This window comes from Lampris incognitus, chromosome 1 (genome assembly GCF_029633865.1).
Source record: "Lampris incognitus isolate fLamInc1 chromosome 1, fLamInc1.hap2, whole genome shotgun sequence".
Lineage (NCBI taxonomy): Eukaryota > Metazoa > Chordata > Actinopteri > Lampriformes > Lampridae > Lampris > Lampris incognitus.
Genome location: NC_079211.1, coordinates 126432076 through 126456786, shown reverse-complemented (window position 1 = coordinate 126456786; position 24711 = coordinate 126432076). Strand labels below are relative to the sequence as shown.

Sequence of the window (24711 nt, the reverse complement as noted above, 5' to 3'; positions counted from 1 at the left end):
TTAACGGATTTTAATTGCACTCATACTGCGAATTAACATATTTTAGGACACTTTTCCACTTAGGTAGTCACATACGTTATTTTTGATCAGAAATCATATGGATGTGCCAAAACACACATTACAAATTAGCTGAATATTTCCTTATTGCAACAACCACCACTGCTGCTTTGCTGTTGTTTTTCAGAGATGTTTCTCTGTATACCAGGTGGACAACATGAACACCTCCGATGACCAGAAATTACCTTGTGTTTATGGCAACATTATATTCAAAATTTGCAGGGCCCACCGAGTTTTGAACTCGGAACGCTGGATTCAGAGTTCAGAGTGCTAACCATTATACCGTGGAACCACGTGTTGGCTAGTTGGGTGGGACTCGATCATACATTTCCAAGTCTAGTTGTGGCTCAGACAGATGTGAGAGGTGCATGCACAGCACAGCCCTCTTGTTCCCTCTTGTTATGTCCATCTGTTCCTCTTGTGTAGTTTTTGTACCCATATCCTATTTTTACATGTACATGCTTCACATGTGAATGAATATGAGTTTAACGGATTTTAATTGCACTCATACTCCAAATTAACACATTTTAGGATACTTTTCTATTTAGGTAGTAAGATACGTTATTTTTGATCAGATATCATAGGGATGTGCCAAGACACGTATTACAAATTAGCTGAATATTTCCTTATTGCAACAACCCCAACTAATACCACGCTGTTGCTTCTTAGAGATGTTTCTCTGTATACCAGCTGGACAACATGGACACATCGGATAAGCGGAATTGCCTTCAGTGTTTACGGCAACATTGTATTCAAAACTTGCAGGTCCCACAGTGATTTGAACTCAGATCTCTGGATTCAGAGTCCAGTGTGCTAACCATTATACCATGGAACCATGTGTTAGCCGGCTGGATGGGACTCGATTTTCCATTTCCAAGTCTAGTTGTAGCTCAGACAGATGTGAGAGGTTCAAGAAGTTCAAGAAAAGCACAGCCCTCTTGTTCTGTCCATTTGTCCCTCCTGTGTAGTTTTTGTACCCTTAACCCATTTTTACATTCCCATGCTTCACATGTAAATGAATATGAGTTTAACGGATTTTAATTGCACTCATACTGCGAATTAACATATTTTAGGACACTTTTCCATTTAGGTAGTCACATACGTTATTTTTGATCAGAAATCATATGGATGTGCCAAAACACACGTATTACAAATTTGCTGAATATTTCCTTATTGCAACAACCCCAACTGCTGCTATGCTGTTGCTTTTCAGAGATGTTTCTCTGTATACCAGGTGGACAACATGAACACCTCCGATGACCAGAAATTACCTTGTGTTTATGGCAACATTATATTCAAAACTTGCAGGTCCCACCGAGATTTGAACTCGGATCGCTGGATTCAGAGTCCAAAGTGCTAACCATTACACCATGGAACCATGTGTTGGCTAGTTGGGTGGGACTCGATCATCCATTTCCAAGTCTAGTTGTGGCTCAGACAGATGTGAGAGGTTCATTCACAGCACAGCCCTCTTCTTCCCTCTTGTTATGTCCATCTGTTCCTGCTGTGTAGTTTTTGTACCCTTATCCTATTTTTACAAGTACATGCTTCACATGTGAATGAATATGAGTTTCACGGATTTTAATTGCACTCATACTCCAAATTAACACATTTTAGGATACTTTTCTATTTACTTAGTAACATACGTTATTTTTGATCATAAATCATAGGGATGTGCCAAGACACGTATTACAAATTAGCTGAATATTTCCTTATTGCAACAACCCCAGCTGTTACCACGGTGTTGCTTCTTAGAGATGTTTCTCTGTATACCAGCTGCACAACATGGACACATCGGATAAGCGCAATTGCCTTCAGTGTTTATGGCAACATTATATTCAAACGTTGCAGGTCCCATCGAGATTTGAACTCGGATCGCTGGATTCAGAGTCCAGAGTGCTAACCATTATACCATGGAACCACATGTTAGCTAGTTGGGTGGGACTCGATCATCCATTTCCAAGTCTAGTTTTGGCTCAGACAGATGTTAGAGGTTCATGCACAGCGCAGCCCTCTTGTTCCCTCTTGTTATGTCCATCTGTTCCTGCTGTGTAGTTTTTGTACCCTTATCCCATTTTTATATTTCCATGCTTCACATGTGAATGAATATGAGTTTAACGGATTTTAATTGCACTCATACTCCGAATTATCATATTTTAAGATACTCTTCTCTTCAGGCAGTAACATACGTTATTTTTGATCAGAAATCATAGGGATGTGCCAAGACACGTATTACAAATTAGCTGAATATTTCCTTATTGCAACAACCCCAGCTGTTACCACGGTGTTGCTTCTTAGAGATGTTTCTCTGTATACCAGCTGCACAACATGGACACATCGGATAAGCGCAATTGCCTTCAGTGTTTATGGCAACATTATATTCAAACGTTGCAGGTCCCATCGAGATTTGAACTCGGATCGCTGGATTCAGAGTCCAGAGTGCTAACCATTATACCATGGAACCACATGTTAGCTAGTTGGGTGGGACTCGATCATCCATTTCCAAGTCTAGTTTTGGCTCAGACAGATGTTAGAGGTTCATGCACAGCGCAGCCCTCTTGTTCCCTCTTGTTATGTCCATCTGTTCCTGCTGTGTAGTTTTTGTACCCTTATCCCATTTATATATTTCCATGCTTCACATGTGAATGAATATGAGTTTAACGGATTTTAATTGCACTCATACTCCGAATTATCATATTTTAAGATAATCTTCTCTTCAGGCAGTAACATACGTTATTTTTGATCAGAAATCATAGGGATGTGCCAAGACACGTATTACAAATTAGCTGAATATTTCCTTATTGCAACAACCCCAACTAATACCACGCTGTTGCTTCTTAGAGATGTTTCTCTGTATACCAGCTGGACAACATGGACACATCGGATAAGCGGAATTGCCTTCAGTGTTTACGGCAACATTGTATTCAAAACTTGCAGGTCCCACAGTGATTTGAACTCAGATCTCTGGATTCAGAGTCCAGTGTGCTAACCATTATACCATGGAACCATGTGTTAGCCGGCTGGATGGGACTCGATTTTCCATTTCCAAGTCTAGTTGTAGCTCAGACAGATGTGAGAGGTTCAAGAAGTTCAAGAAAAGCACAGCCCTCTTGTTCTGTCCATTTGTCCCTCCTGTGTAGTTTTTGTACCCTTAACCCATTTTTACATTCCCAGGCTTCACATGTGAATGAATATGAGTTTAACGGATTTTAATTGCACTCATACTGCGAATTAACATATTTTTGGACACTTTTCCATTTAGGTAGTCACATACGTTATTTTTGATCAGAAATCATATGGATGTGCCAAAACACACGTATTACAAATTTGCTGAATATTTCCTTATTGCAACAACCCCAACTGCTGCTATGCTGTTGCTTTTCAGAGATGTTTCTCTGTATACCAGGTGGACAACATGAACACCTCCGATGACCAGAAATTACCTTGTGTTTATGGCAACATTATATTCAAAACTTGCAGGTCCCACCGAGATTTGAACTCGGATCGCTGGATTCAGAGTCCAAAGTGCTAACCATTACACCATTGAACCATGTGTTGGCTTGCTGGGTGGGACTCGATCATCCATTTCCAAGTCTAGTTGTGGCTCAGACAGATGTGAGAGGTTCATTCACAGCACAGCCCTCTTCTTCCCTCTTGTTATGTCCATCTGTTCCTGCTGTGTAGTTTTTGTACCCTTATCCTATTTTTACAAGTACATGCTTCACATGTGAATGAATATGAGTTTCACGGATTTTAATTGCACTCATACTCCAAATTAACACATTTTAGGATACTTTTCTATTTACTTAGTAACATACGTTATTTTTGATCATAAATCATAGGGATGTGCCAAGAAACGTATTACAAATTAGCTGAATATTTCCTTATTGCAACAACCCCAGCTGTTACCACGGTGTTGCTTCTTAGAGATGTTTCTCTGTATACCAGCTGCACAACATGGACACATCGGATAAGCGCAATTGCCTTCAGTGTTTGTGGCAACATTATATTCAAACCTTGCAGGTCCCATCGAGATTTGAACTCGGATCGCTAGATTCAGAGTCCAGAGTGCTAACCATTATACCATGGAACCACATCTTAGCTAGTTGGGTGGGACTCGATCATCCATTTCCAAGTCTAGTTTTGGCTCAGACAGATGTTAGAGGTTCATGCACAGCGCAGCCCTCTTGTTCCCTCTTGTTATGTCCATCTGTTCCTGCTGTGTAGTTTTTGTACCCTTATCCCATTTTTATATTTCCATGCTTCACATGTGAATGAATATGAGTTTAACGGATTTTAATTGCACTCATACTCCGAATTATCATATTTTAAGATACTCTTCTCTTCAGGCAGTAACATACGTTATTTTTGATCAGAAATAATAGGGTTGTGCCAACACACGTATTACAAATTAGCTGAATATTTCCTTATTGTAACAACCCCAACTAATACCACGCTGTTGCTTCTTAGAAATGTTTCTCTGTATACCAACTGGACACCTGCGATAATTGGAAATTACCTTGTGTTTATGGCAACATTATATTCAAAATTTGCAGGTCCCACCGAGTTTTGAACTCGGAACGCTGGCTTCAGAGTCCAGAGTGCTAACCATTATACCATGGAACCATGTGTCGGTTAGTTGGGTGGGACTCGATCATCCATTTCCAAGTCTAGTTGTGGCTCAGACAGATGTGAGAGGTGCATGCACAGCACAGCCCTCTTGTTCCCTCTTGTTATGTTCATCTGTTCCTCTTGTGTAGTTTTTGTACCATTATCCTATTTTTACATGTACATGCTTCACATGTGAACGAATATGAGTTTAACGGATTTTAATTGCCCTCATTCTACGAATTAACATATTTTAGGATACTTTACTCTTTAGGTAGTAACATACGTTGTTTTTATCAGAAATCATAGGGATGTGCCCAGACACGTATTACAAATTAGCTGAATATTTCCTTATTGCAACAACCCCAACTGTTCCCACGCTGTTGCTTCTTAGAGATGTTTCTCTGTATACCAGCTTCACAACATGGACACCTCCGATAACCGGAAATTGCCTTGTGTATATGGCAACATTATATTCAAAACTTGCAGGTCCCACAGTGATTTGAACTGAGATCTCTGGATTCAGAGTCCAGAGTGCTAACCATCATACCATGGAACCATGTGTAAGCCGGCTGGATGGGACTCGATTTTCCATTTCCAAGTCTAGTTGTAGCTCAGACAGATGTGAGAGGTTCAAGAAGTTCAAGAAAAGCACAGCCCTCTTGTTCCGTCCATTTGTCCCTCCTGTGTAGTTTTTGTACCCGTAACCCATTTTTACAATCCCATGCTTCACATGTGAATGAATATGAGTTTAACGGATTTTAATTGCACTCATACTGCGAATTAACATATTTTAGGAAACTTTTCCATTTAGGTAGTCACATACGTTATTTTTAATCAGAAATCATATGGATGTGCCAAAACACACATTACAAATTTGCTGAATATTTCCTTATTGCAACAACCCCAACTACTGCTCTGCTGTTGCTTTTCAGAGATGTTTCTCTGTATACCAGGTGGACAACATGAACACCTCCGATGACCAGAAATTACCTTGTGTTTATGGCACCATTATATTCAAAACTTGCAGGTCCCACCGAGATGTGAACTCGGATCGCTGGATTCAGAGTCCAAAGTGCTAACCATTACACCATGGAACCATGTGTTGGCTTGCTGGGTGGGACTCGATCATCCATTTCCAAGTCAAGTTGTGGCTCAGACAGATGTGAGAGGTTCATGCACAGCACAGCCCTCTTCTTCCCTCTTGTTATGTCCATCTGTTCCTGCTGTGTAGTTTTTGTACCCTTATCCTATTTTTACATGTGCATGCTTCACATGTGAATGAATATGAGTTTAACGGATTTTAATTGCACTCATACTCCGAATTAACATATTTTAGGATACTTTTCTCTTTAGGTAGTAACATACGTTGTTTTTGATCAGAAATCATAGGGATGTGCCAAGACACGTATTACAAATTAGCTGAATATTTCCTTATTGCAACAACCCCAACTAATACCACGCTGTTGCTTCTTAGAGATGTTTCTCTGTATACCAGCTGGACAACATGGACACATCGGATAAGCGGAATTGCCTTCAGTGTTTACGGCAACATTGTATTCAAAACTTGCAGGTCCCACAGTGATTTGAACTCAGATCTCTGGATTCAGAGTCCAGAGTGCTAACCATTATACCATGGAACCATTCGTTAGCCGGTTGGATGGGACTCGATTTTCCATTTCCAAGTCTAGTTGTAGCTCAGACAGATGTGAGAGGTTCAAGAAGTTCAAGAAAAGCACAGCCCTTTTGTTCTGTCCATTTGTCCCTCCTGTGTAGTTTTTGTACCCTTAACCCATTTTTACATTCCCAGGCTTCACATGTGAATGAATATGAGTTTAACGGATTTTAATTGCACTCATACTGCGAATTAACATATTTTAGGAAACTTTTCCATTTAGGTAGTCACATACGTTATTTTTGATCAGAAATCATATGGATGTGCCAAAACACACATTACAAATTTGCTGAATATTTCCTTATTGCAACAACCCCAACTACTGCTCTGCTGTTGCTTTTCAGAGATGTTTCTCTGTATACCAGGTGGACAACATGAACACCTCCGATGACCAGAAATTACCTTGTGTTTATGGCAACATTATATTCAAAACTTGCAGGTCCCACCGAGAATTGAACTCGGATCGCTGGATTCAGAGTCCAAAGTGCTAACCATTACACCATGGAACCATGTGTTGACTTGGTGGGTGGGACTCGATCATCCATTTCCAAGTCTAGTTGTGGCTCAGACAGATGTGAGAGGTTCATTCACAGCACAGCCCTCTTCTTCCCTCTTGTTATGTCCATCTGTTCCTGCTGTGTAGTTTTTGTACCCTTATCCTATTTTTACAAGTACATGCTTCACATGTGAATGAATATGAGTTTAACGGATTTTAATTGCACTCATACTCCAAATTAACACATTTTAGGATACTTTTCTATTTACTTAGTAACATACGTTATTTTTGATCATAAATCATAGGGATGTGCCAAGACACGTATTACAAATTAGCTGAATATTTCCTTATTGCAACAACCCCAGCTGTTACCACGGTGTTGCTTCTTAGAGATGTTTCTCTGTATACCAGCTGCACAACATGGACACATCGGATAAGCGCAATTGCCTTCAGTGTTTATGGCAACATTATATTCAAACCTTGCAGGTCCCATCGAGATTTGAACTCAGATCTCTGGATTCAGAGTCCAGAGTGCTAACCATCACAGCATGGAACCAAGTGTTAACCGGCTGGATGGGACTCGATTATCCATTTCCAAGTCTAGTTGTAGCTCAGACAGATGTGAGAGGTTCAAGAAGTTCAAGAAAAGCACAGCCCTCTTGTTCTGTCCATTTGTCCCTCCTGTGTAGTTTTTGTACCCTTAACCCATTTTTACATTCCCATGCTTCACATGTAAATGAATATGAGTTTAACGGATTTTAATTGCACTCATACTCCGAATTATCATATTTTAAGATACTCTTCTCTTTTAGGCAGTAACATACGTTATTTTTGATCAGAAATAATAGGGGTGTGCCAACACACGTATTACAAATGAGCTGAATATTTCCTTATTGTAACAACTCCAACTAATACAACGCTGTTGCTTCTTAGAAATGTTTCTCTGTATACCAACTGGACACCTCCGATAATTGGAAATTACCTTGTGTTTATGGCAACATGATATTCAAAACTTGCAGGTCCCACCGAGTTTTGAACTCGAATTGCTGGGTTCAGAATTATACCATGTGTTGGCTAGTTGGGTGGGACTCGATTATCCATTTCAGAGTCTAGTTGTAGCTCAGAGAGATGTGAGAGGTTCAAGAAAAGCACAGCCCTCTTGTTCTGTCCATTTGTCCCTCCTGTGTAGTTTTTGTACCCTTAACCCATTTTTACATTCCCATGCTTCACATGTGAATGAATATGAGTTTAAAGGATTTTAATTGCACTCATACTCCAAATTAACACATTTTAGGATACTTTTCTATTTAGGTAGTAAGATACGTTATTTTTGATCATAAATCATAGGGTTGTGCCAACACACGTATTACAAATTTGCTGAATATTTCCTTATTGTAACAACCCCAACTAATACTACGCTGTTGCTTCTTAGAAATGTTTCTCTGTATACCAACTGGACACCTGCGATAATTGGAAATTACCTTGTGTTTATGGCAACATTATATTCAAAACTTGCAGGTCCCACCGAGATTTGAACACGGATCGCTGGTCTTGGAGTCTAGAGTGCTAACCATTACATCATGGAACCATTTGTTGGCTAGTTGGGTGGGACTCGAGCATCCATTTCCAAGTCTAGTTGTGGCTCAGACAGATGTGAGAGGTGCATGCACAGCACAGCCCTCTTGTTCCCTCTTGTTATATCCATCTGTTCCTGCTGTGTAGTTTTTGTACCCTTATCCTATTTTTCAATTTCCATGCTTCACATGTGAATGAATATGAGTTTAACGGATTTAATTGCACTCATACTCCGAATTATCATATTTTAAGATACTCTTCTCTTTAGGCAGTAACATACGTTATTTTTGATCAGAAATCGTAGGGTTGTTTCCACACACGTATTACAAATTTGCTGAATATGTCCTTATTGTAACAAACCCAACTAATACCACGCTGTTGCTTCTTAGAGATGTTTCTCTGTATACCAACTGGACAACATGGACACCTTCGATAATTGGAAATTACCTTGTGTTTATGGCAACATTATATTCAAAATTTGCAGGTCCCACCGAGATTTGAACTCGGATCGTTGGATTCAGAGTCCAGAGTGCTAACCATTACACCATGGAACCACGTATCTGCTAGTTGGGTGAGACTCGATCATCCATTTCCAAGTCTAGTTGTGGCTCAGACAGATGTGAGAGGTTCATGCACAGCGCAGCCCTCTTGTTCCCTCTTGTTATGTCCATCTGTTCCTGCTGTGTAGTTTTTGTACCCTTATCCCATTTTTATATTTCCATGCTTCACATGTGAATGAATATGAGTTTAACGGATTTTAATTGCACTCATACTCCGAATTATCATATTTTAAGATACTCTTCTCTTTTAGGCAGTAACATACGTTATTTTTGATCAGAAATAATAGGGTTGTGCCAACACACGTATTACAAATGAGCTGAATATTTCCTTATTGTAACAACTCCAACTAATACCACGCTGTTGCTTCTTAGAAATGTTTCTCTGTATACCAACTGGACACCTCCGATAATTGGAAATTACCTTGTGTTTATGGCAACATTATATTCAAAAATTGCAGGTCCCACCGAGTTTTGAACTCGGATCGCTGGGTTCAGAGTGCTAAGCATTATACCATGTGTTGGCTTGTTGGGTGGGACTCGATTATCCATTTCAGAGTCTAGTTGTAGCTCAGAGAGATGTGAGAGGTTCAAGAAAAGCACAGCCCTCTTGTTCTGTCCATTTGTCCCTCCTGTGTAGTTTTTGTACCCTTAACCCATTTTTACATTCCCATGCTTCACATGTGAATGAATATGAGTTTAACGGATTTTAATTGCACTCATACTGCGAATTAACACATTTTAGGACACTTTTCCATTTAGGTAGTCACATACGTTATTTTTGATCAGAAATCATATGGATGTGCCAAAACACACATTACAAATTTGCTGAATATTTCCTTATTGCAACAACCCCAACTACTGCTCTGCTGTTGTTTTTCAGAGATGTTTCTCTGTATACCAGGTGGACAACATGAACACCTCCGATGACCAGAAATTACCTTGTGTTTATGGCACCATTATATTCAAAACTTGCAGGTCCCACCGAAATTTGAACTCGGATCGCTGGATTCAGAGTCCAAAGTGCTAACCATTACACCATGGAACCATGTGTTGGCTTGCTGGGTGGGACTCGATCATCCATTTCCAAGTCTAGTTGTGGCTCAGACAGATGTGAGAGGTTCATGCACAGCACAGCCCTCTTCTTCCCTCTTGTTATGTCCATCTGTTCCTGCTGTGTAGTTTTTGTACCCTTATCCTATTTTTACATGTACATGCTTCACATGTGAATGAATATGAGTTTAACGGATTTTAATTGCACTCATACTCCAAATTAACACATTTTAGGATACTTTTCTATTTAGGTAGTAACATACGTTATTTTTGATCAGAAATCATAAGGATGTGCCAAGACACGTATTACAAATTAGCTGAATATTTCCTTATTGCAACAACCCCAGCTGTTACCACGGTGTTGCTTCTTAGAGATGTTTCTCTGTATACCAGCTGCACAACATGGACACATCGGATAAGCGCAATTGCTTTCAGTGTTTATGGCAACATTACATTCAAAACTTGCAGGTCCCATCGAGATTTAAACTCGGATCGCTGGATTCAGAGTCCAGAGTGCTAACCATTATACCATGGAACCACATGTTAGCTAGTTGGGTGGGACTCGAGCATCCATTTCCAAGTCTAGTTGTGGCTCAGACAGATGTGAGAGGTGCATGCACAGCACAGCGCTCTTGTTCCCTCTTGTTATGTCCATCTGTTCCTCTTGTGTAGTTTTTGTACCCTTATCCTATTTTTACATGTACATGCTTCACATGTGAATGAATATGAGTTTAACGGATTTTAATTGCACTCATACTCCAAATTAACACATTTTAGGATACTTTTCTATTTAGGTAGTAAGATACGTTATTTTTGATCATAAATCATAGGGTTGTGCCAAGACACGTATTACAAATTTGCTGAATATTTCCTTATTGTAACAACCCCAACTAATACTACGCTGTTGCTTCTTAGAAATGTTTCTCTGTATACCAACTGGACACCTGCGATAATTGGAAATTACCTTGTGTTTATGGCAACATTATATTCAAAATTTGCAGGTCCCACCGAGTTTTGAACTCGGAACGTTGGATTCAGAGTTCAGAGTGCTAACCATTATACCATGGAACCATGTGTTGGCTAGTTGGGTGGGACTCGATCATCCATTTCCAAGTCTAGTTGTGGCTCAGACAGATGTGAGAGGTGCATGCACAGCACAGCCCTCTTGTTCCCTCTTGTTATGTTCATCTGTTCCTCTTGTGTAGTTTTTGTACCCGTAACCCATTTTTCCATTCCCATGCTTCACATGTGAATGAATATGAGTTTAACGGATTTTAATTGCACTCATACTGCGAATTAACATATTTTAGGACACTTTTCCATTTAGGTAGTCACATACCTTATTTTCGATCAGAAATCATATGGATGTGCCAGAACACACATTACAAATTTGCTGAATATTTCCTTATTGCAACAACCCCAACTACTGCTCTGCTGTTGCTTTTCAGAGATGTTTCTCTGTATACCAGGTGGAAAACATGAACACCTCCGATGACCAGAAATTACCTTGTGTTTATGGCACCATTATATTCAAAACTTGCAGGTCCCACCGAGATTTGAACTCGGATCGCTGGATTCAGAGTCCAAAGTGCTAACCATTACACCATGGAACCATGTGTTGGCTTGGTGGGTGGGACTCGATCATCCATTTCCAAGTCTAGTTGTGGCTCAGACAGATGTGAGAGGTTCATGCACAGCACAGCCCTCTTCTTCCCTCTTGTTATGTCCATCTGTTCCTGCTGTGTAGTTTTTGTACCCTTATCCTATTTTTACATGTACATGCTTCACATGTGAATGAATATGAGTTTAACGGATTTTAATTGCACTCATACTCCCAATTAACATATTTTAGGATACTTTTCTCTTTAGGTAGTAACATACGTTGTTTTTGATCAGAAATCATAGGGATGTGCCAAGACACGTATTACAAATTAGCTGATTATTTCCTTATTGCAACAACCCCAACTAATACCACGCTGTTGCTTCTTAGAGATGTTTCTCTGTATACCAGCTGGACAACATGGACACATCGGATAAGCGGAATTGCCTTCAGTGTTTATGGCAACATTATATTCAAACCTTGCAGGTCCCATCGAGATTTGAACTCAGATCTCTGGATTCAGAGTCCGGAGTGCTAACCATCACACCATGGAACCAAGTGTTAACCGGCTGGATGGGACTCGATTATCCATTTCCAAGTCTAGTTGTAGCTCAGACAGATGTGAGAGGTTCAAGAAGTTCAAGAAAAGCACAGCCCTCTTGTTCTGTCCATTTGTCCCTCCTGTGTAGTTTTTGTACCCTTAACCCATTTTTACATTCCCATGCTTCACATGTAAATGAATATGAGTTTAACGGATTTTAATTGCACTCATACTGCGAATTAACATATTTTAGGACACTTTTCCATTTAGGTAGTCACATACGTTATTTTTGATCAGAAATCATACAGATGTGCCAAAACACACATTACAAATTTGCTGAATATTTCCTTATTGCAACAACCCCAACTGCTGCTATGCTGTTGCTTTTCAGAGATGTTTCTCTGTATACCAGGTGGACAACATGAACACCTCCGATGACCAGAAATTACCTTGTGTTTATGGCAACATTATATTCAAAACTTGCAGGTCCCACCGAGATTTGAACTCGGATCGCTGGATTCAGAGTCCAAAGTGCTAACCATCATCCATTTCCAAGTCTAGTTGTGGCTCAGACAGATGTGAGAGGTTCATTCACAGCACAGCCCTCTTCTTCCCTCTTGTTATGTTCATCTGTTCCTCTTGTGTAGTTTTTGTACCCTTATCCTATTTTTACATGTACATGCTTCACATGTGAACGAATATGAGTTTAACGGATTTTAATTGCCCTCATTCTCCGAATTAACATATTTTAGGATACTTTACTCTTTAGGTAGTAACATACGTTGTTTTTATCAGAAATCATATGGATGTGCCAAAACACACATTACAAATTTGCTGAATATTTCCTTATTGCAACAACCCCAACTGCTGCTATGCTGTTGCTTTTCAGAGATGTTTCTCTGTATACCAGGTGGACAACATGAACACCTCCGATGACCAGAAATTACCTTGTGTTTATGGCAACATTATATTCAAAACTTGCAGGTCCCACCGAGATTTGAACTCCGATCGCTGGATTCAGAGTCCAAAGTGCTAACCATTACACCATGGAACCATGTGTTGGCTTGTTCTCGATCATCCATTTCCAAGTCTAGTTGTGGCTCAGACAGATGTGAGAGGTTCATGCACAGCACAGCCCTCTTTTTCCCTCTTGTTATGTCCATCTGTTGCTGCTGTGTAGTTTTTGTACCCTTATCCTATTTTTACATGTACATGCTTCACATGTGAATGAATATGAGTTTAACGGATTTTAATTGCACTCATACTCCGAATTATCATATTTTAAGATACTCTTCTCTTCAGGCAGTAACATACGTTATTTTTGATCAAAAATAATAGGGTTGTGCCAACACACGTATTACAAATTTACTGAATATTTCCTTATTGTAACAACCCCAACTAATACCACGCTGTTGCTTCTTAGAAATGTTTCTCTGTATACCAACTGGACACCTGCGATAATTGGAAATTACCTTGTGTTTATGGCAACATTATATTCAGAATTTGCAGGTCCCGCCGAGTTATGAACTCGGAACGCTGGATTCAAAGTCCACAGTGCTAACCATTATACCATGGAACCATGTGTTGGCTAGTTGGGTGGGACTCGATCATCCATTTCCAAGTCTAGTTGTGGCTCAGACAGATGTGAGAGGTTCATGCACAGCGCAGCCCTCTTGTTCCCTCTTGTTATGTCCATCTGTTCCTGCTGTGTAGTTTTTGTACCCTTATCCCATTTTTATATTTCCATGCTTCACATGTGAATGAATATGAGTTTAACGGATTTTAATTGCACTCATACTCCGAATTATCATATTTTAAGATACTCTTCTCTTTTAGGCAGTAACATACGTTATTTTTGATCAGAAATAATAGGGTTGTGCCAACACACGTATTACAAATGAGCTGAATATTTCCTTATTGTAACAACTCCAACTAATACCACGCTGTTGCTTCTTAGAAATGTTTCTCTGTATACCAACTGGACACCTCCGATAATTGGAAATTACCTTGTGTTTATGGCAACATTATATTCAAAAATTGCAGGTCCCACCGAGTTTTGAACTCGGATCGCTGGGTTCAGAGTGCTAAGCATTATACCATGTGTTGGCTTGTTGGGTGGGACTCGATTATCCATTTCAGAGTCTAGTTGTAGCTCAGAGAGATGTGAGAGGTTCAAGAAAAGCACAGCCCTCTTGTTCTGTCCATTTGTCCCTCCTGTGTAGTTTTTGTACCCTTAACCCATTTTTACATTCCCATGCTTCACATGTGAATGAATATGAGTTTAACGGATTTTAATTGCACTCATACTGCGAATTAACACATTTTAGGACACTTTTCCATTTAGGTAGTCACATACGTTATTTTTGATCAGAAATCATATGGATGTGCCAAAACACACATTACAAATTTGCTGAATATTTCCTTATTGCAACAACCCCAACTACTGCTCTGCTGTTGTTTTTCAGAGATGTTTCTCTGTATACCAGGTGGACAACATGAACACCTCCGATGACCAGAAATTACCTTGTGTTTATGGCACCATTATATTCAAAACTTGCAGGTCCCACCGAAATTTGAACTCGGATCGCTGGATTCAGAGTCCAAAGTGCTAACCATTACACCATGGAACCATGTGTTGGCTTGCTGGGTGGGACTCGATCATCCATTTCCAAGTCTAGTTGTGGCTCAGACAGATGTGAGAGGTTCATGCACAGCACAGCCCTCTTCTTCCCTCTTGTTATGTCCATCTGTTCCTGCTGTGTAGTTTTTGTACCCTTATCCTATTTTTACATGTACATGCTTCACATGTGAATGAATATGAGTTTAACGGATTTTAATTGCACTCATACTCCAAATTAACACATTTTAGGATACTTTTCTATTTAGGTAGTAACATACGTTATTTTTGATCAGAAATCATAAGGATGTGCCAAGACACGTATTACAAATTAGCTGAATATTTCCTTATTGCAACAACCCCAGCTGTTACCACGGTGTTGCTTCTTAGAGATGTTTCTCTGTATACCAGCTGCACAACATGGACACATCGGATAAGCGCAATTGCTTTCAGTGTTTATGGCAACATTACATTCAAAACTTGCAGGTCCCATCGAGATTTAAACTCGGATCGCTGGATTCAGAGTCCAGAGTGCTAACCATTATACCATGGAACCACATGTTAGCTAGTTGGGTGGGACTCGAGCATCCATTTCCAAGTCTAGTTGTGGCTCAGACAGATGTGAGAGGTGCATGCACAGCACAGCGCTCTTGTTCCCTCTTGTTATGTCCATCTGTTCCTCTTGTGTAGTTTTTGTACCCTTATCCTATTTTTACATGTACATGCTTCACATGTGAATGAATATGAGTTTAACGGATTTTAATTGCACTCATACTCCAAATTAACACATTTTAGGATACTTTTCTATTTAGGTAGTAAGATACGTTATTTTTGATCATAAATCATAGGGTTGTGCCAAGACACGTATTACAAATTTGCTGAATATTTCCTTATTGTAACAACCCCAACTAATACTACGCTGTTGCTTCTTAGAAATGTTTCTCTGTATACCAACTGGACACCTGCGATAATTGGAAATTACCTTGTGTTTATGGCAACATTATATTCAAAATTTGCAGGTCCCACCGAGTTTTGAACTCGGAACGTTGGATTCAGAGTTCAGAGTGCTAACCATTATACCATGGAACCATGTGTTGGCTAGTTGGGTGGGACTCGATCATCCATTTCCAAGTCTAGTTGTGGCTCAGACAGATGTGAGAGGTGCATGCACAGCACAGCCCTCTTGTTCCCTCTTGTTATGTTCATCTGTTCCTCTTGTGTAGTTTTTGTACCCGTAACCCATTTTTCCATTCCCATGCTTCACATGTGAATGAATATGAGTTTAACGGATTTTAATTGCACTCATACTGCGAATTAACATATTTTAGGACACTTTTCCATTTAGGTAGTCACATACCTTATTTTCGATCAGAAATCATATGGATGTGCCAGAACACACATTACAAATTTGCTGAATATTTCCTTATTGCAACAACCCCAACTACTGCTCTGCTGTTGCTTTTCAGAGATGTTTCTCTGTATACCAGGTGGAAAACATGAACACCTCCGATGACCAGAAATTACCTTGTGTTTATGGCACCATTATATTCAAAACTTGCAGGTCCCACCGAGATTTGAACTCGGATCGCTGGATTCAGAGTCCAAAGTGCTAACCATTACACCATGGAACCATGTGTTGGCTTGGTGGGTGGGACTCGATCATCCATTTCCAAGTCTAGTTGTGGCTCAGACAGATGTGAGAGGTTCATGCACAGCACAGCCCTCTTCTTCCCTCTTGTTATGTCCATCTGTTCCTGCTGTGTAGTTTTTGTACCCTTATCCTATTTTTACATGTACATGCTTCACATGTGAATGAATATGAGTTTAACGGATTTTAATTGCACTCATACTCCCAATTAACATATTTTAGGATACTTTTCTCTTTAGGTAGTAACATACGTTGTTTTTGATCAGAAATCATAGGGATGTGCCAAGACACGTATTACAAATTAGCTGATTATTTCCTTATTGCAACAACCCCAACTAATACCACGCTGTTGCTTCTTAGAGATGTTTCTCTGTATACCAGCTGGACAACATGGACACATCGGATAAGCGGAATTGCCTTCAGTGTTTATGGCAACATTATATTCAAACCTTGCAGGTCCCATCGAGATTTGAACTCAGATCTCTGGATTCAGAGTCCGGAGTGCTAACCATCACACCATGGAACCAAGTGTTAACCGGCTGGATGGGACTCGATTATCCATTTCCAAGTCTAGTTGTAGCTCAGACAGATGTGAGAGGTTCAAGAAGTTCAAGAAAAGCACAGCCCTCTTGTTCTGTCCATTTGTCCCTCCTGTGTAGTTTTTGTACCCTTAACCCATTTTTACATTCCCATGCTTCACATGTAAATGAATATGAGTTTAACGGATTTTAATTGCACTCATACTGCGAATTAACATATTTTAGGACACTTTTCCATTTAGGTAGTCACATACGTTATTTTTGATCAGAAATCATACAGATGTGCCAAAACACACATTACAAATTTGCTGAATATTTCCTTATTGCAACAACCCCAACTGCTGCTATGCTGTTGCTTTTCAGAGATGTTTCTCTGTATACCAGGTGGACAACATGAACACCTCCGATGACCAGAAATTACCTTGTGTTTATGGCAACATTATATTCAAAACTTGCAGGTCCCACCGAGATTTGAACTCGGATCGCTGGATTCAGAGTCCAAAGTGCTAACCATCATCCATTTCCAAGTCTAGTTGTGGCTCAGACAGATGTGAGAGGTTCATTCACAGCACAGCCCTCTTCTTCCCTCTTGTTATGTTCATCTGTTCCTCTTGTGTAGTTTTTGTACCCTTATCCTATTTTTACATGTACATGCTTCACATGTGAACGAATATGAGTTTAACGGATTTTAATTGCCCTCATTCTCCGAATTAACATATTTTAGGATACTTTACTCTTTAGGTAGTAACATACGTTGTTTTTATCAGAAATCATAGGGATGTGCCCAGACACGTATTACAAATTTGCTGAATATTTCCTTATTGCAACAACCCCAACTGTTCCCACGCTGTTGCTTCTTAGAGATGTTTCTCTGTATACCAACATGGACACCTCCGATAACCGGAAATTGCCTTGTGTATATGGCAACATTATATTCAAAACTTGCAGGTCCCACAGTGATTTGAACTGAGATCTCTGGATTCAGAGTCCAGAGTGCTAACCATCATACCATGGAACCATGTGTAAGCCGGCTGGATGGGACTCGATTTTCCATTTCCAAGTCTAGTTGTAGCTCAGACAGATGTGAGAGGTTCAAGAAGTTCAAGAAAAGCACAGCCCTCTTGTTCCGTCCATTTGTCCCTCCTGTGTAGTTTTTGTACCCGTAACCCATTTTTACAATCCCATGCTTCACATGTGAATGAATATGAGTTTAACGGATTTTAATTGCACTCATACTGCGAATTAACATATTTTAGGAAACTTTTCCATTTAGGTAGTCACATACGTTATTTTTAATCAGAAATCATATGGATGTGCCAAAACACACATTACAAATTTGCTGAATATTTCCTTATTGCAACAACCCCAACTACTGCTCTGCTGTTGCTTTTCAGAGATGTTTCTCTGTATACCAGGTGGACAACATGAACACCTCCGATGACCAGAAATTACCTTGTGTTTATGGCACCATTATATTCAAAACTTGCAGGTCCCACCGAGATTTTAACTCGGATCGCTGGATTCAGAGTCCAAAGTGCTAACCATTACACCATGGAACCATGTGTTGGCTTGCTGGGTGGGACTCGATCATCCATTTCCAAGTCTAGTTGTGGCTCAGACAGATGTGAGAGGTTCATGCACAGCACAGCCCTCTTCTTCCCTCTTGTTATGTCCATCTGTTCCTGCTGTGTAGTTTTTGTACCCTTATCCTATTTTTACATGTGCATGCTTCACATGTGAATGAATATGAGTTTAACGGATTTTAATTGCACTCATACTCCGAATTAACATATTTTAGGATACTTTTCTCTTTAGGTAGTAACATACGTTGTTTTTGATCAGAAATCATAGGGATGTGCCAAGACACGTATTACAAATTAGCTGAATATTTCCTTATTGCAACAACCCCAACTAATACCACGCTGTTGCTTCTTAGAGATGTTTCTCTGTATACCAGCTGGACAACATGGACACATCGGATAAGCGGAATTGCCTTCAGTGTTTACGGCAACATTGTATTCAAAACTTGCAGGTCCCACAGTGATTTGAACTCAGATCTCTGGATTCAGAGTCCAGAGTGCTAACCATTATACCATGGAACCATTCGTTAGCCGGCTGGATGGGACTCGATTTTCCATTTCCAAGTCTAGTTGTAGCTCAGACAGATGTGAGAGGTTCAAGAAGTTCAAGAAAAGCACAGCCCTTTTGTTCTGTCCATTTGTCCCTCCTGTGTAGTTTTTGTACCCTTAACCCATTTTTACATTCCCAGGCTTCACATGTGAATGAATATGAGTTTAACGGATTTTAATTGCACTCATACTGCGAATTAACATATTTTAGGAAACTTTTCCATTTAGGTAGTCACATACGTTATTTTTGATCAGAAATCATATGGATGTGCCAAAACACACATTACAAATTTGCTGAATATTTCCTTATTGCAACAACCCCAACTACTGCTCTGCTGTTGCTTTTCAGAGATGTTTCTCTGTATACCAGGTGGACAACATGAACACCTCCGATGACCAGAAATTACCTTGTGTTTATGGCAACATTATATTCAAAACTTGCAGGTCCCACCGAGAATTGAACTCGGATCGCTGGATTCAGAGTCCAAAGTGCTAACCATTACACCATGGAACCATGTGTTGGCTTGCTGGGTGGGACTCGATCATCCATTTCCAAGTCTAGTTGTGGCTCAGACAGATGTGAGAGGTTCATTCACAGCACAGCCCTCTTCTTCCCTCTTGTTATGTCCATCTGTTCCTGCTGTGTAGTTTTTGTACCCTTATCCTATTTTTACAAGTACATGCTTCACATGTGAATGAATATGAGTTTAACGGATTTTAATTGCACTCATACTCCAAATTAACACATTTTAGGATACTTTTCTATTTACTTAGTAACATACGTTATTTTTGATCATAAATCATAGGGATGTGCCAAGACACGTATTACAAATTAGCTGAATATTTCCTTATTGCAACAACCCCAGCTGTTACCACGGTGTTGCTTCTTAGAGATGTTTCTCTGTATACCAGCTGCACAACATGGACACATCGGATAAGCGCAATTGCCTTCAGTGTTTATGGCAACATTATATTCAAACCTTGCAGGTCCCATCGAGATTTGAACTCAGATCTCTGGATTCAGAGTCCAGAGTGCTAACCATCACAGCATGGAACCAAGTGTTAACCGGCTGGATGGGACTCGATTATCCATTTCCAAGTCTAGTTGTAGCTCAGACAGATGTGAGAGGTTCAAGAAGTTCAAGAAAAGCACAGCCCTCTTGTTCTGTCCATTTGTCCCTCCTGTGTAGTTTTTGTACCCTTAACCCATTTTTACATTCCCATGCTTCACATGTAAATGAATATGAGTTTAACGGATTTTAATTGCACTCATACTGCGAATTAACATATTTTAGGACACTTTTCCATTTAGGTAGTCACATACGTTATTTTTGATCAGAAATCATATGGATGTGCCAAAACACACATTACAAATTTGCTGAATATTTCCTTATTGCAACAACCCCAACTGCTGCTATGCTGTTGCTTTTCAGAGATGTTTCTCTGTATACCAGGTGGACAACATGAACACCTCCGATGACCAGAAATTACCTTGTGTTTATGGCAACATTATATTCAAAACTTGCAGGTCCCACCGAGATTTGAACTCGGATCGCTGGATTCAGAGTCCAAAGTGCTAACCATTACACCATGGAAACATGTGTTGGCTTGTTCTCGATCATCCATTTCCAAGTCTAGTTGTGGCTCAGACAGATGTGAGAGGTTCATGCACAGCACAGCCCTCTTTTTCCCTCTTGTTATGTCCATCTGTTCCTCTTGTGTAGTTTTTGTACCCATATCCTATTTTTACATGTACATGCTTCACATGTGAATGAATATGAGTTTAACGGATTTTAATTGCACTCATACTCCAAATTAACACATTTTAGGATACTTTTCTATTTAGGTAGTAACATACGTTATTTTTGATCAGAAATCATAGGGATGTGCCAAGACACGTATTACAAATTAGCTGAATATTTCCTTATTGCAACAACCCCAGCTGTTACCACGGTGTTGCTTCTTAGAGATGTTTCTCTGTATACCAGCTGCACAACATGGACGCATCGGATAAGCGCAATTGCCTTCAGTGTTTATGGCAACATTATATTCAAAACTTGCAGGTCCCATCGAGATTTGAACTCGGATCGCTGGATTCAGAGTCCAGAGTGCTAAACATTATACCATGGAACCACATGTTAGCTAGTTGGGTGGGACTCGATCATCCATTTCCAAGTCTAGTTGTGGCTCAGACAGATGTGAGAGGTTCATGCACAGCGCAGCCCTCTTGTTCCCTCTTGTTATGTCCATCTGTTCCTGCTGTGTAGTTTTTGTACCCTTATCCCATTTTTATATTGCCATGCTTCACATGTGAATGAATATGAGTTTAACGGATTTTAATTGCACTCATACTCCGAATTATCATATTTTAAGATATTCATCTCTTCAGGCAGTAACATACGTTATTTTTGATCAGAAATAATAGGGTTGTGCCAAAAAACGTATTACAAATTTGCTGAATATTTCCTTATTGTAAAAACCCCAACTAATACCACGCTGTTGCTTCTTAGAAATGTTTCTCTGTATACCAGCTGGACAACATGGACACATCGGATAAGCGGAATTGCCTTCAGTGTTTACGGCAACATTGTATTCAAAACTTGCAGGTCCCACAGTGATTTGAACTCAGATCTCTGGATTCAGAGTCCAGAGTGCTAACCATTACACCATGGAACCAAGTGTTGACCGGCTGGATGGGACTCGATTATCCATTTCCAAGTCTAGTTGTAGCGCAGACAGATGTGAGAGGTTCAAGAAGTTCAAGAAAAGCACAGCCTTCTTGTTCTGTCCATTTGTACCTCCTGTGTAGTTTTTGTACCCTTAACCCATTTTTACATTCCCATGCTTCACATGTGAATGAATATGAGTTTAACGGATTTTAATTGCACTCATACTGCGTATTACCATATTTTAGGACACTTTTCCATTTAGGTAGTCACATACGTTATTTTTTATCAGAAATCATATGGATGTGCCAAAACACACATTACAAATTTGCTGAATATTTCCTTATTGCAACAACCCCAACTGCTGCTATGCTGTTGCTTTTCAGAGATGTTTCTCTGTATACCAGGTGGACAACATGAACACCTCCGATGACCAGAAATTACCTTGTGTTTATGGCAACATTATATTCAAAACTTGCAGGTCCCACCGAGATTTGAACTCCGATCGCTGGATTCAGAGTCCAAAGTGCTAACCATTACACCATGGAACCATGTGTTGGCTTGTTCTCGATCATCCATTTCCAAGTCTAGTTGTGGCTCAGACAGATGTGAGAGGTTCATGCACAGCACAGCCCTCTTTTTCCCTCTTGTTATGTCCATCTGTTGCTGCTGTGTAGTTTTTGTACCCTTATCCTATTTTTACATGTACATGCTTCACATGTGAATGAATATGAGTTTAACGGATTTTAATTGCACTCATACTCCGAATTATCATATTTTAAGATACTCTTCTCTTCAGGCAGTAACATACGTTATTTTTGATCAAAAATAATAGGGTTGTGCCAACACACGTATTACAAATTTACTGAATATTTCCTTATTGTAACAACCCCAACTAATACCACGCTGTTGCTTCTTAGAAATGTTTCTCTGTATACCAACTGGACACCTGCGATAATTGGAAATTACCTTGTGTTTATGGCAACATTATATTCAGAATTTGCAGGTCCCGCCGAGTTATGAACTCGGAACGCTGGATTCAAAGTCCACAGTGCTAACCATTATACCATGGAACCATGTGTTGGCTAGTTGGGTGGGACTCGATCATCCATTTCCAAGTCTAGTTGTGGCTCAGACAGATGTGAGAGGTTCATGCACAGCGCAGCCCTCTTGTTCCCTCTTGTTATGTCCATCTGTTCCTGCTGTGTAGTTTTTGTACCCTTATCCCATTTTTATATTTCCATGCTTCACATGTGAATGAATATGAGTTTAACGGATTTTAATTGCACTCATACTCCGAATTATCATATTTTAAGATACTCTTCTCTTCAGGCAGTAACATACGTTATTTTTGATCAGAAATCATAGGGATGTGCCAAGACACGTATTACAAATTAGCTGAATATTTCCTTATTGCAACAACCCCAACTAATACCACGCTGTTGCTTCTTAGAGATGTTTCTCTGTATACCAGCTGGACAACATGGACACATCGGATAAGCGGAATTGCCTTCAGTGTTTACGGCAACATTGTATTCAAAACTTGCAGGTCCCACAGTGATTTGAACTCAGATCTCTGGATTCAGAGTCCAGTGTGCTAACCATTATACCATGGAACCATGTGTTAGCCGGCTGGATGGGACTCGATTTTCCATTTCCAAGTCTAGTTGTAGCTCAGACAGATGTGAGAGGTTCAAGAAGTTCAAGAAAAGCACAGCCCTCTTGTTCTGTCCATTTGTCCCTCCTGTGTAGTTTTTGTACCCTTAACCCATTTTTACATTCCCAGGCTTCACATGTGAATGAATATGAGTTTAACGGATTTTAATTGCACTCATACTGCGAATTAACATATTTTAGGACACTTTTCCATTTAGGTAGTCACATACGTTATTTTTGATCAGAAATCATATGGATGTGCCAAAACACACGTATTACAAATTTGCTGAATATTTCCTTATTGCAACAACCCCAACTGCTGCTATGCTGTTGCTTTTCAGAGATGTTTCTCTGTATACCAGGTGGACAACATGAACACCTCCGATGACCAGAAATTACCTTGTGTTTATGGCAACAACATATTCAAAACTTGCAGGTCCCACCGAGATTTGAACTCGGATCACTGGATTCAGAGTCCAAAGCGCTAACCATTACACAATGGAACCATGTGTTGGCTTGCCGGGTGGGACTCGATCATCCATTTCCAAGTCTAGTTGTGGCTCAGACAGATGTGAGAGGTTCATTCACAGCACAGCCCTCTTCTTCCCTCTTGTGATGTCCATCTGTTCCTGCTGTGTAGTTTTTGTACCCTTATCCTATTTTTACATATACATGCTTCACATGTGAATGAATATGAGTTTAACGGATTTTAATTGCACTCATACTCCAAATTAACACATTTTAAGATGCTTTTCTATTTAGGTAGTAACATACGTTATTTTTTTATCAGAAATCATAGGGATGTGCAGAGACACGTATTACAAATTAGCTGAATATTTCCTTATTGCAACAACCCCAGCTGTTACCACGGTGTTGCTTCTTAGAGATGTTTCTCTGTATACCAGCTGCACAACATGGACACATCGGATAAGCGCAATTGCCTTCAGTGTTTATGGCAACATTGTATTCAAAACTTGCAGGTCCCACAGTGATTTGAACTCAGATCTCTGGATTCAGAGTCCAGAGTGCTAACCATTATACCATGGAACCATGTGTTAGCCGGCTGGATGGGACTCGATTTTCCATTTCCAAGTCTAGTTGTAGCTCAGACAGATGTGAGAGGTTCAAGAAGTTCAAGAAAAGCACAGCCCTCTTGTTCTGTCCATTTGTCCCTCCTGTGTAGTTTTTGTACCCGTAACCCATTTTTACATTCCCATGCTTCACATGGGAATGAATATGAGTTTAACGGATTTTAATTGCACTCATACTGCGAATTAACATATTTTAGGACACT

General features: G+C 39.9%; 13 non-coding genes across 13 annotated transcripts; all 13 read right to left on the bottom strand.

Annotated features, from left to right (window-relative positions):
- Window positions 1-1363: 1363 nt before the first annotated feature.
- Window positions 1364-1435, bottom strand: trnaq-cug (transfer RNA glutamine (anticodon CUG)). The gene has a single exon. It is a non-coding gene; the product is annotated as a tRNA-Gln (tRNA).
- A 2100-nt stretch (window positions 1436-3535) lies between these two features.
- Window positions 3536-3607, bottom strand: trnaq-cug (transfer RNA glutamine (anticodon CUG)). The gene has a single exon. It is a non-coding gene; the product is annotated as a tRNA-Gln (tRNA).
- A 2086-nt stretch (window positions 3608-5693) lies between these two features.
- On the bottom strand, window positions 5694-5765 carry trnaq-cug (transfer RNA glutamine (anticodon CUG)). Its single transcript has one exon. It is a non-coding gene; the product is annotated as a tRNA-Gln (tRNA).
- A 1012-nt stretch (window positions 5766-6777) lies between these two features.
- trnaq-cug (transfer RNA glutamine (anticodon CUG)) lies at window positions 6778-6849 on the bottom strand. Its single transcript has one exon. It is a non-coding gene; the product is annotated as a tRNA-Gln (tRNA).
- A 2044-nt stretch (window positions 6850-8893) lies between these two features.
- Window positions 8894-8965, bottom strand: trnaq-cug (transfer RNA glutamine (anticodon CUG)). The gene has a single exon. It is a non-coding gene; the product is annotated as a tRNA-Gln (tRNA).
- A 979-nt stretch (window positions 8966-9944) lies between these two features.
- On the bottom strand, window positions 9945-10016 carry trnaq-cug (transfer RNA glutamine (anticodon CUG)). The gene has a single exon. It is a non-coding gene; the product is annotated as a tRNA-Gln (tRNA).
- A 1546-nt stretch (window positions 10017-11562) lies between these two features.
- trnaq-cug (transfer RNA glutamine (anticodon CUG)) lies at window positions 11563-11634 on the bottom strand. Its single transcript has one exon. It is a non-coding gene; the product is annotated as a tRNA-Gln (tRNA).
- A 3086-nt stretch (window positions 11635-14720) lies between these two features.
- Window positions 14721-14792, bottom strand: trnaq-cug (transfer RNA glutamine (anticodon CUG)). Its single transcript has one exon. It is a non-coding gene; the product is annotated as a tRNA-Gln (tRNA).
- A 1546-nt stretch (window positions 14793-16338) lies between these two features.
- trnaq-cug (transfer RNA glutamine (anticodon CUG)) lies at window positions 16339-16410 on the bottom strand. The gene has a single exon. It is a non-coding gene; the product is annotated as a tRNA-Gln (tRNA).
- A 2043-nt stretch (window positions 16411-18453) lies between these two features.
- Window positions 18454-18525, bottom strand: trnaq-cug (transfer RNA glutamine (anticodon CUG)). The gene has a single exon. It is a non-coding gene; the product is annotated as a tRNA-Gln (tRNA).
- A 1012-nt stretch (window positions 18526-19537) lies between these two features.
- Window positions 19538-19609, bottom strand: trnaq-cug (transfer RNA glutamine (anticodon CUG)). Its single transcript has one exon. It is a non-coding gene; the product is annotated as a tRNA-Gln (tRNA).
- Window positions 19610-20621: 1012 nt separating this feature from the next.
- trnaq-cug (transfer RNA glutamine (anticodon CUG)) lies at window positions 20622-20693 on the bottom strand. Its single transcript has one exon. It is a non-coding gene; the product is annotated as a tRNA-Gln (tRNA).
- Window positions 20694-23851: 3158 nt separating this feature from the next.
- trnaq-cug (transfer RNA glutamine (anticodon CUG)) lies at window positions 23852-23923 on the bottom strand. The gene has a single exon. It is a non-coding gene; the product is annotated as a tRNA-Gln (tRNA).
- Window positions 23924-24711: the final 788 nt, after the last annotated feature.